The following is a 12,363-nucleotide window of genomic DNA, read 5'->3' on the forward strand; positions in this document are numbered from 1 at the left end:
AAAGACTATGTCCAATAGTGCACCATGTAAATAACCTTATATAATGATCTAATGTAACAAATTGTGAATCTATATAAGGCACAGTGATACTGTGCAAGTGAAATATATTAAACCATACAACCGTTGGTATTGGCGTGTGCTGCTTAATGTAAAGAGTGGCTCAGCACTCCCACGAACTAGAAGATAAAAACAAGAAAAAAAGCGCAAAACGCAAATGGTGAAGTATATCAAAATAATATTATTTAAATAAAGGTGAGTATTGTGCGTACATCATATAGGAATAATCATCGTATTTACGTGTCAAATGACACGGTTTTTACCACACTGCAATCATCAGAGGTGGTGGTCTTGGGAGTGTAGCACCAAAAGGATCATCTCCTGCTTTTAGACAGATGTCATCTGGGCCCTTAGCGACAACGATGGTCTGCGGTCAGCCTCCACTGCATCCACTACACCCGTTATGTCCAAGGAGTCCAGAGCAGGAAAACACTCGCAAAAAGTCCTCTCTGTATAGTGCACCATAAGCTGGATATATACCAGGTGCTTGCAACCAGTCTCTTCATTTCAAAACGTCTGCAACGCTGGTACAGAGAGGTGTATTCACACCACAGTCTAGCTGCCTTCCACACAGCAACGGAGTTTCTCCTTGATGGTCGCGCACTATGGTGACATCACCCGCATTGCGTGACCGGAACACACTCGAGCACAAACAAGTGCTAAATGAATAAAACAAATTGGCTTACAAATAAAAACGGTAACATTGAATAGAAATACAATATCCAACGCGTTTCAAAGCTTAACAGCTTCTTCAGGGATAAATTCAGTATCACGAACCCACACACTATATACACTTACGGTCTCCATGATTGGTTAGTTAATCAAAACTTGGAGCCAATCGGGTGCATCTGTTCAGTGTTGGGGGCGTGTCACTGGATCGAATTAAAATTACATAAAATAACATACATCTTTTTATTAAACACATCTTAGCAATAAAATATTAAAACCTGTAATGAGAGAAAAATTTTAGCATTAATAATAACCCAATTGGAACACAATTAGCACAAAAAGAATAACAAAAAGGTTTCTAAAATAGGAACCTGCTGCTAAACATGATAAAACATTATAAATACTCATAAAAAGGAAGACTCCAAAGTCTGCATATTATAGAAAGTAATGATGCCTGTTCAATGGAACATATAAACTACTTTAAACCCATATACAGAGCTACATAGCTCAAGACCCTAATAGAAAGACCACACATCAAGATCCTCATTTAACCCTCTGGGGGCCATACAGTCTAATTTATGAATCCAGAAAGACTCCTGTGTAGATAAAGTTTTTATTCTATCTCCCCCTCTTCTATCCCGTGGTACATGTTTGATGCCCAGAAAAGTCAGAGAGGAAGGGTCTTTCTGGTGATGCGTCAAGAAATGTCTTGAAACACTATGCTTCTCAAAGCCATTTTTTATGTTGCGTATATGTTCCTGTATTCTTATCTTTAATTTACGCTTAGTTCTACCCACATAAAAAAGTCCGCAGGCACATTCAAGTAAATATACAATGAAAACCGAATCACAGGTGATAAAATCTTCTATATTAAAGACTTAATTCGTTTTTTTTAGAAGAAAAAGTCTTTTTGTGTTCATGTATTTACATACGGAGCATTTGGCACAGTTAAAATTGCCCATGGGCTTTTTACTTAACCAGCTATCTACCGGATGAGCACATATCATGTGCCCTATGTCACTGGGAGCTAGAATATTTTTCAAGTTAGACGCTTTTCTACAAACTAATCTAGGTCTCTCTACCAGATGATTCCCCAAAATAGGATCATTACTTAAAATAGCACAGTGTTTAGAAAACACCTTCTCAATCTTCCTATATGCTGAGTTATAGTTGGTCACAAAAGCCACATCAACTTTCTTAGATGTATCATTAGTATTCAACGATTTGCCCTTTTGTATTAACAGATTGTTGCGGTCCATACATTCAACCTTTTCTATTCTCTTTTTAGATGATCACAGTTGTAGCCTCTTTCAATAAAGCGACTAAACAATACATTTGCTTGTTTGGTAAAAGTGTCGTTATAGCTACAATTTCTTTTTAACCTTCTGAACTGTCCCCCTGGATTGTTATTTATCCAAGTGTGTTTGTGGTTGCTTGTTGCCATTAATAAATTATTCGTGTCTACCTCTTTGAAAAAAGTCTCTGTTACCACCTTTCCCTCGCACATTGATGTCAATTTGAGGTCCAGAAAATTGATAGTATTTGCATCTGTTTGGTGTGTAAACTCCCGATTATAATCGTTATTGTTGAGAAATGACACAAATTTATTCACAGATTCAATATCCCCATCCCAGACGACCAGAATATCGTCTATGTAGCGTCGCCACATGACGATACTACTGGAAAAAGGATTGTTGGCCCATATGTATTTACCCTCCCAGTGCCCCACATACAGATTTGCGAAACTGGGGGAAAAACGTGTGCCCATAGCAGTTCCGCAAATCTGCACGTAGAAATCACTTAGGAACAGGAAATAGTTGTGCTTTAAGATGAAGTTTATGAACCTCAAGATGAACTCCCTATTTAGGGGATGTAATTGAGGGTCATCTTCCATACATTACCCTATAGTGTCAAGGCCTTTAGAATGGGGGATGTTTGTGGAGAAGGCTTTGATGTCACAAGTCAGCCACTTATAGCTCTCTTTCCATTCAAAAGATTGGAATAGCTGAAGGACTGTAGTCGAGTCTTTAATATAAGAAGGTAATTGGACCACATAGGACTGTAGAAAGAAATCGACATATTGTGATACATTTGCCGTCAGGGACTGAATCCCTGAGACAATAGGTCTTCCTGGGGGATTGGCAATGTTTTTGTGGATCTTGGGCAAATGATAAAATATAGATAACCGTGGGGAGACAGGAAAAAGAAAAGAAAATTCTACATCCGAAATTACAGACTGGATGTTAGCTTCTTCTAGGAGTGTTTTTAACAAACTTTGGTACTCCAAAGTGGGGTCTTTATTCAGTTTCATATAAAATGTGGTATCATTCAATAACCTGTGCGCTTCTTTTTCATAATCCCTGCGATTTTGCAGTACCACCCCCCCTCCCTTATCAGCTTGCCTTATAATTAATTCTTTATTGTCTCTCAACATCTTCAAGGCAAGATTCTCTCTTGCATTGAGATTCTGTCTAATCTTACCTATATCAAATTCTTGTACTAAAGTACTAATTTCATTATTTACCATTGTAAAAAATGCATCTATATGGTGTCCTTTTGATTGGGCTGGATAAAATTTGGATTGATTTTTAAAAGACGTTTGCCTGATAGCTGGTAAGTGATTTTGGCTTGTTGGTGTAACTAATAAAGCCGGAATTGGCTGTGTGATAAGAGGAGCCGATTCCATTTCACTTTTAAAAAAATGCCTTTTTAATGTTAAATTCCTTGTGAACTTGTGGAGATCCTTAAACACTTGTGGAGATCCTTGTCACGAAGGAATTTGTCATGTTTAATTTTTAGGAATTCTTCTTCCTCATTTTCAAGTTTCCTCTTGAGATCATGTTCCAACTCAGAACAGTCATTAACAATCATTCGTGATACTGAATTTATCCCTGAAGAAGAAGCTGTTAAGCTTTGAAACGCGTTGGATATTGTATTTCTATTCAATGATACCGTTTTTATTTGTAAGCCAATTTGTTTTATTCATTTAGCACTTGTTTGTGCTCGAGTGTGTTCCGGTCACGTGACACGCAATGCGGGTGACGTCACCATAGTGCGGAACTATAGGAGGAACTCCGTTGCTGTGTGGCAGGCAGCTAGACTGTTGTGTGAATACACCTCTCTGTACCAGCGTTGCAGACGTTTGGAAACGAAGAGACTGCTTGCAAGCACCTGGTATATATCCAGCTTATGGTGCACTATACAGAAAGGACTTTTTGCGAGTGTTTTCCTGCTCTGGACTCCTTGGACATAACGGGTGTAGTGGATGTAGTGGAGGCTGACCGCAGACCATCGTTGTCGCTAAGGGCCCAGATGACATCTGTCTAACAGCAGGAGACGATCCTTTTGGTGCTACACTCCCAAGACCACCACCCCTGATGATTGCAGTGTGGTAAAAACCGTGTAATTTGACACGTAAATGCGATGATTATTCCTAAATGATGTACGCAGAATACTCACCTTTATTTAAATAATATTATTTTGATATACTTCACCATTTGCGTTTTGCGCTTTTTTTCTTGTTTTTATCTTAACATCTCACTGTTGCCTCTTTTATAATTTATTACTATTTGTATTGTCTCATTTAGATGTATTTCCTTATTCTCTATTCATGGTAATTGTTCTGAGACCTTTGCCACAACTCTCCATTGGTAGAGATGTTGATTAATAATACATATAAGTGAGATATGGAGGACACAATCTCTGTCGGAGGTTTTGAATAAACCATTATATACAATAAATGTGAAATTAATATATTTCATAAAATAATTTCCTTAGAATAAACTCTGTAGCTCTTTAGTCGTCCATAATCTATAGTTAAAATCTCAATAGGGAATATACACAATTGTAAACATAAGAACAATAACTAGATAAAAACCAGGTGACATTTTCCTATAATTTCAGACAGGGATTTCTAGTCAAAGGAATGTATTTCGTATTGCCTTCAATATAAATGTATTCACTATATATATAATATAAATTATAAAATATAATATATAAATATAAAGGGGGGATATTCATATATATTTTTTCTTTTTATTAATTTATACCAATTAATTCTTATTTTTAGATTTTTACACTTGTAAACCTTTAGATCATTTTAGGCGATATGTTCATGTTTGCCCTCTTGTTTAAAATATAAACCAGAAGGAACTAAAATCCAGAGGGTTATATACTCTTTATTGATAAAAGTGCACTTGAAAAATCTAATATTGGTTATATAAAATATTAAAATATCAATAAGATTGTAGCTAATGTATATAATGAATTAAAACCTTAAAAAACACTAATACTAACAGTAGTATTATCAAATGACTATCAACAGGATACTTAATTCTCTATTGAATGTGAATCTCGCATCATCTATTGAAATGCCACTAAGTCAAGATCGTCATTTAGGCCATCCGAATGCATGGTCTGTAACTTGAAAATCGAATATGTTTCCTGTCTTTTGAGTTTTCCCAGTCTATCCGCCCTCATCGAGCTGGATCTAATATGTTCAATGCCAGTGATTGTAAGGCTGATGGGATCTTTATTGTGTATGTTCATAAAGTGCAGTGACTCTCCATGACCCTTAAAGCCCTTCAGAATATTTCGCCGAGGCTCACGGAATCTTTCCTTGAGTGAGAAAGCATCTCCTGTATAGTACAAAGAAAGTATTACAATTTCTGTTCTCTTTAATTGTATACTGTAGCTTTCCTCCGTGGTTTTCGATTTGAACTCCTTTGCTTAATTAGTTAGATGTGGGAAAATCAGATACTTCATATGAGAACATCTATAACAACCTCGTGGGTCACTGATAGCCAAGTCCCTGTAATTTTCAAATTTTCTGTTGTTCCCTTTATTTGCTATGTTCCCCAGCTAAGGGCACTAGGTGCTACAATATTCTTTATGCTCCTATCGCCTTATTCAGAAAGCCTCGATAAGGCCCTTATCGAGCACTTTCCGACCAAAATGGCTACTCGTATTCAGATAGCCTCGATAAGTGCTCGATAACGGCCTGTATCGACGCAAAATTTTATCGCTATCCGAAATTCGCCGACTGAGCAGTGTTCAGCCCCTTATCAACCATTTTCGGATGGTTGATAAACTCGCGCGATTCAGAGACCCGCGAGTCGGCTGTCGCGGCATATCGCAGCCCATCGCAGCCCCAAAAGGCGGTCTTCTCCCCAAATCCAATTCACCACAATTTTTTTGGTCAATTGGTGGGGAGATGCCTCGATGAGCAGCGATGTGTCGGGACTTAGAAAAAATCAGGCCCCTTTCCTGCCTTGGATTGATGCCGGGGGTATCCGGAGCTGATAGCCATTAATAGCAGCTCCGGACCCCCCCCCCGCAATGCATCCGAGGCAGGAAACATGCATGTACAGCAACTTGATTACCTTAGCGGCTAACCGCCAAGGCAATGAAGGGGTTAAACACGCGTGCCAAGCTTACTGTAAGAAACATACAATACAATACAATACAGTGGCTAGCGGGGGTGGGTGAAGGGGGAATTTGGCCCTTAGTGGCTGTTTAGGCATTGCGGGGGGGTTGTGGGGGGAGTTAACCCCTTCATTACCTTAGCAGTTAATACCGCTAAGGTAATAAAGGGGTTAACCCAACCGCTACCCACCCGCAAGGTCTAAACACCCATCCTTAGGGCTAATACCCCCTTCACCCACCCGGGAGGCCTAAACACCCACCCCTGACTGACTATACCCACCCTATACCCATTGTGTAGTATAGTGGTACATCATACCCATATAATAATAATAATATGGGCATGATAAGCCTCTATAGCACTCAATGGGCACCCTAATGACAATAAATGAATATACAAGACACACAATAATAAAATGTAACTAAACTCCAAAAAATCACACGTCACTAAATACAAACAGTAGCAGCTAATCCAATCAATACAATCAATAGCAACATCAACAATTAATTAATTAAACCATTAACCAATCTAAACAATTAATTCCGAAACCAACTCAAAATGAATAGTAACACTAACGAATGTAAACAATGAATTACTCCAACATTAATGAATTTAAACAGTTAAATAGAAAGAAAGAAATTCTAACAATCTCTGAAGTAACATAAAACACATTAGCTAACATAATATAACATTAAATACAAATGAACACCAATCGCAAACCTTTAATTACATTAAGCATGAAAAAACAAACAATGACATCCACATAATACATGAAATGCCAAAAAGCAACACCAATACCAAGCGAGAAATGCCCCCCAAATATTGTCATAATAATGTATTAATCTGTACACTAAAGAGGTATCGATTAATATATTATCAGTCAATGTGCCTCCCCCAAAAATATCAAAAAACACATCCAAAGATTAAACCTGTAAAAAGAGACATTTACAAACATTGAATATATTACTTACCATTAGAAGCGGTGGCCCTCCGACTCCCGGGGAAACAGGAAGCTCACGTACCTTGAAGGCCTCCAACAGCATCCGATGCCATCCGCCATGAAGATCCGGCTCAGGTACCCCAATCTTCTTTTTTCTTTCTTTAATCACCTTCTTCTATCTTCATCTGTAACCATTTCTTGTTCTTCTTTGTCTTCTTTCTTCATCTGCCAATCCAAAATACCCATGTTAAATCCCAGCCGATGCTGTCTCGTCGGCTTCTTGGGCTCAAATGAGGCGTCACGGCCTTAAATATGGCTTGTGATGTCACATTTACCCTCAAAATGTTTAACAGCCACCTGATTGGCTGTTAAAACCATGTGCAGACTTTAATTATTTTTTTTTGCCGTGAAGTCACTTAAAGGGAATGATGCCAGCCAATCAGAATGGCTGTGCTTCATTTGCCTTTAAGATGATGTCACGAAGCCGGCGTCAGATGGTATTTCAGCCAATCAGATCATGGGAACAAATTCCACACTCTGATTGGGTGAACTACCTTGTGACATAGCGGCCATCTTGGATTTAGTGACTCATGTTAAAGGGAATGATGCCAGCCAATCAGAAAGGGGGGGGCGTGTATTGATGTTTTTTTTAAATATTAATTAATATACATTTCTTTAATAGTGTAGAGGTTCAGGGGGTCTCCGGAGCTGAATCACGTTGGTTTTATGAAATGTCCCGCGTCACGTGACCGGGACATTTCCTTGCATAGGAGACACCGGCACCCCATAAAGAGGCCTGTATCTCAGGAAGCAGAGGGTCCCCGGACATAAAACCAACGTGGTTCAGCTCCAGAGACCCCCTGCACCTCTACACTATTAAAGAAATGTATATTAATTAATATTTAAAAAAATATCTTTATTTAAAAAATATATTAATTAATATATTAAAATATTTTAAAAATATATTAATTAATATTTAAAAAAACACTATTAAAGAAATGTATATTTAAATAAATAATTTTCGGGCGACATTTCAGCTGGGAGAGGCGGCTCTCTCAGAGCAGCTCTCTCTGCAGCAGAAATGAATCGCTGGTTTAGGCTTTTTCAGTGGCTCGATGCTCTCGCTGGCAGCAAATCGCCCGTTTTGGGCATTTTGCTATCACTGGTAATCGAGCCTTTCTGAATACCGTGATAGCAATGAGGGCGAACCATCCGCGGGACGTCATGGCCACGCCCCCACAAACCTACCGCCACACCCCTCCCGTCGCAAACGTTTTCTCTCCCCTCAGACCGCATATCGCGGTCTAGCACTGTGCATGCGCCGCCCCCCCCGCAGGGCGCGTGCCACAGTGCTGACTGGGGACTCAGCCTAAAGCCGCGCTGATTACAGATGCAGGGGGTATAGAATGTCAATAGGATAGTGTTCTGTCTTTTTTTCCCATTTTATTTCCTACCGAGTGCGAATAGCCGTGCGGCTATTTGCATTCGACTTAACTGAGTGCGAATAGCCGAGCTGCTATGAACACTGTAATGTCAATAGGCTTCTATGCTTTTATTCACTACAAAGCATCAGAATGTCTTATAGCTCAGTGGTAATGCTCCAGGCCATTAACAGAGTGGACCAGGGTTTGATTCTTGGCAGGGATGTTTATTTTTTTCCCATTTTATTTCCTACTGAGTGCGAATAGCCGTGCGGCTATTTGCACTCAACTGTAAATAGCCGTGCGGCTATTTGCACTCAACTGTGAATATCCACTGCCATAGATTTCCTTGACTTAACCATGTATGTCGACAATAACCAATTGAAGACTAAAACGTTCTTCGAAAAGATAGACAGCAACAACTATCTTTTGAAGCTGAGCTGTCACCACCCCAAGTGGATAGAAAACATCCCACCGGGGCAGTTCAGACGTATCTGCAGAAACTGCACTGATGAGGATGTTTTTAAAGAATAGGCCCGAATCCTAATGGGGAGGTTTGTGGAAAGAAAGTACAACAAAGACATTTTACAAACAACAATAGTTAAGACTGGTTTATTGAATAGACAGGAATTGCTTTAACCGGAAAAAAAATTCCAGAATGCTGAGTACCTAATCCCATTTATCACTAAATGTAATAGAGATTCAGGCAAGATTAAAGCATGATAGATAAGCATTGGCACATTATTCGTCAGGATCCAGTGCTTAAAGATCAGGTAACCAATCATCCTAGGGTTATTTTCAGACTCCAGTATGTGGGACATTCTGGAAATTTTCCTCTCCCAAAACATCCACACACCCATAAGTACCCAAATATCTACTGTATAATGTTATAAATAATAATAACCTGGGTATGCACATCTGCAGGGGAAAGGATGTATTGTATTGTATTGTATTGTATGTCTTTATTTATATAGCGCCATTAATGTACATAGCGCTTCACAGTAGTAATACATGTGGTAATCAAATAAATAACAGATAATATAAATAACAGATCATGGGAATAAGTGCTTTAGACATTAAAGTAACATTAAGGAAGAGAAGTCCCTGCCCCGAGGAGCTTACAGTCTAATTGGTAGGTAGGTAGAACGTACAGAGACAGTAGGAGGGAGTTCTGGTAAGTGCGTCTGCAGGGGGCCACGCTTTATGTATCATGTGTTCAGAATATTCACAGTGCTATTCATATGCTTCTTTAAGCAAGTGTGTCTTAAGGTGGGTCTTAAAGGTGGATAAAGAGGGTGCTAGTCGGGTACTGAGGGGAAGGGCATTCCAGAGGTGTGGGGCAGTCAGTGAAAAAGGTTTAAGGCGGGAGAGGGCGTTAGATACAAAGGGGGTAGAAAGAAGACATCCTTGAGCAGAACGCAAGAGTCGGGATGGTGCATAGCGAGAATTAGGGCTGAGATGCAAGGAGGGTGTAGGAGGACATGTGCAAAGTCAGGCAAGTGAATAGAGCGCAGGTTTCTGTAGATGGAGATGGAGAAGGGGAGAAGCGAGATAGAGAGAATGAGATGAGGTGATGGTCAGAGTGAGGAAAAGGGGAAATTGAGAAATCGGAGAGAGAGAAGTTTTTAGTGAAAACCAGGTCTAAGTAGTGGCCCTCCTTGTGGGTGCTGGCTTCAGTCAACTGTTGAAGGCCAAAAGAAGAGGTTAGAGAAAGAAAGCGGGAAGCCCAAGGGAGAGAGGGGTCATCAATGTGGCAGTTGAAGTCCCCAAGGAGAAGAACAGGGGAGTCTGAGGAGAGAAAGAAAGAGAGCCAGGATTCAAAGTGAGAGAGAAAGGCAGAAGGGGGATGAGTAGAGGTAGGTGGGCGATAGATGACCGCCACATGGACAGGGAGAGGAGAGAAGATCTGGACAGTGTGAGCCTTAAAGGAGGGAAAAGCAAGAGATGGAGGAATAGGAAGGGTTCGATAACGGCAGAGAGAGGAGAGCAGGAGCCCCATGCCTCCACCCCTGCCATCAGTGCGCAGAGTTTGGGAGAAGGAAAGGCCATCATAGGAGAGGGCAGCTTCCAGAGCAGTGTCAGACTGAGTGAGCCAGGTCTCAGTTATAGCAAATAGGAACAGAGAGTGAGAGAGAAAAAAGTTATGTACAAAGAGTTACTTGTTAGAAAGGGAGCGAGCATTCCAAAGGGCACAGGAGAAAGGGAGAGAGGAGGGAGGGTGGCAGGGGATGGGTATGAGGTTGGAGGGGTTGACACCAGAAGGAGTAGAGGTTGCAATTGGCAGGCGAGGACGAGCGCATGTAGAAATAAGGCAGGGACCAGGATTGGGAGAGATATCCCCAGAAGCAAGGAGGAGAAGTATGGATAGAAAGAGGATGTGTGAGGATGATTTGTAAGGGTGTTTTTTAGTGCAGGGGATATAGCTGTGTGGTGTCAGAGGACGCAGGTAGGAAAGGATTTCACGTGAACAGAGAAGTGGGGAAGGAAGGAGAGATGGAGATATATGAATAGAGTTAGAGACATACTGAGGCTGGTAAAAAGAAGTGCATAATTTGAGAAGAAGTGTAGTCACAGCAAATATAAATGGTAAAGGCAGCATCACAGCAGTAATGATGCAGTCCGTTATAATGATATCCTCCTTTCCAGCGTAGTTCAAATGCAGGAATCAAGGCCAGTTGGAGGTGTCCACTTCTTTTGAACTTCCTTTTAAACTTGAGTTGTTCAGTAGTCCTGCCACTTATAATGGGCCACTTCCTTTTAAACTTAAGTTGTGCAGTAGTCCTGCCACTTATAATGGGCCACTTCCTTTTAAACTTGAGTTTTTCAGTAGTCCTGCCACTTATAATGGGCCACTTTGAATATGGGCTGCAGGCAGCATAAGGCTGTTCTATCTGGGGTTATATAGGCCTAAAAAGTCACCTACAGTGTGGTCTGTCTGCTTAATTAGCACATCTGAGGCACATTCAAACAGATGGTTTTCTACACAGGGTGTTCCCTACCTAGGTGGCAACACTTAATTTGATTAGGGGTAGACAGAAAACAGCATTCAAATATGGTTTTTACCTAGCATTGTCACTTGCATATGCTTTATAATACACACAGCAAAGGCTTCAATGAGAGGGTTTAGAGATGGTTTTTACCTAGCATTGTCACTTGCATATACTATATAATACACACAGCAAAGGCTTCAATGAGAGGGTTTAGAGATGGTTTTTACCTAGCATTGTCACTTGCATATACTATATAATACACACAGCAAAGGCTTCAATGAGAGGGTTTAGAGATGTTTTTTTACCTAGCATTGTCACTTGCATATACGATATAATACACACAGCAAAGGCTTCAATGAGAGGGTTTAGAGATGGTTTTTACCTGAGGAGAGAAGAAGGATAAGATCCATTAGGGTAAGAGTTCTTTCCTTTTAAACTTGAGTTGTTCGGTTGTCTTGACACTTATAATGGGCCACTTTGAATATGGGCTGCAGGCAGCATAAGATGTGAGTTTGGAGGGGTGGAATCGAGTGCATGTGTGAATGGATAGATATTTTAACTACTAATACACCAGTGCCTGATAACATTGTGGCAGACTACAGATGCAGCAGCCGTTATTTTAGCAAATCGCGGTGAATACCTTGGAATACCCATGTCATGGCGCGGATTTCTTCCAAAAGTACCGCCTTAAGACGCGAGTGCATAAAATGGCATTTTAGTGTTTTGGCTTTTAAACACATGAAATTGACACAGTAGCACAGTACTGTACACATTACAATTCATTCATTTCATATAATTGCACACAACCCATACAATTCCAACAAAGCAACTGCGATAAACACGTGTGCCTGGGGCGATTGGCAT

This window comes from Ascaphus truei, chromosome 4 (assembly GCF_040206685.1).
Source record: "Ascaphus truei isolate aAscTru1 chromosome 4, aAscTru1.hap1, whole genome shotgun sequence".
NCBI lineage: Eukaryota > Metazoa > Chordata > Amphibia > Anura > Ascaphidae > Ascaphus > Ascaphus truei.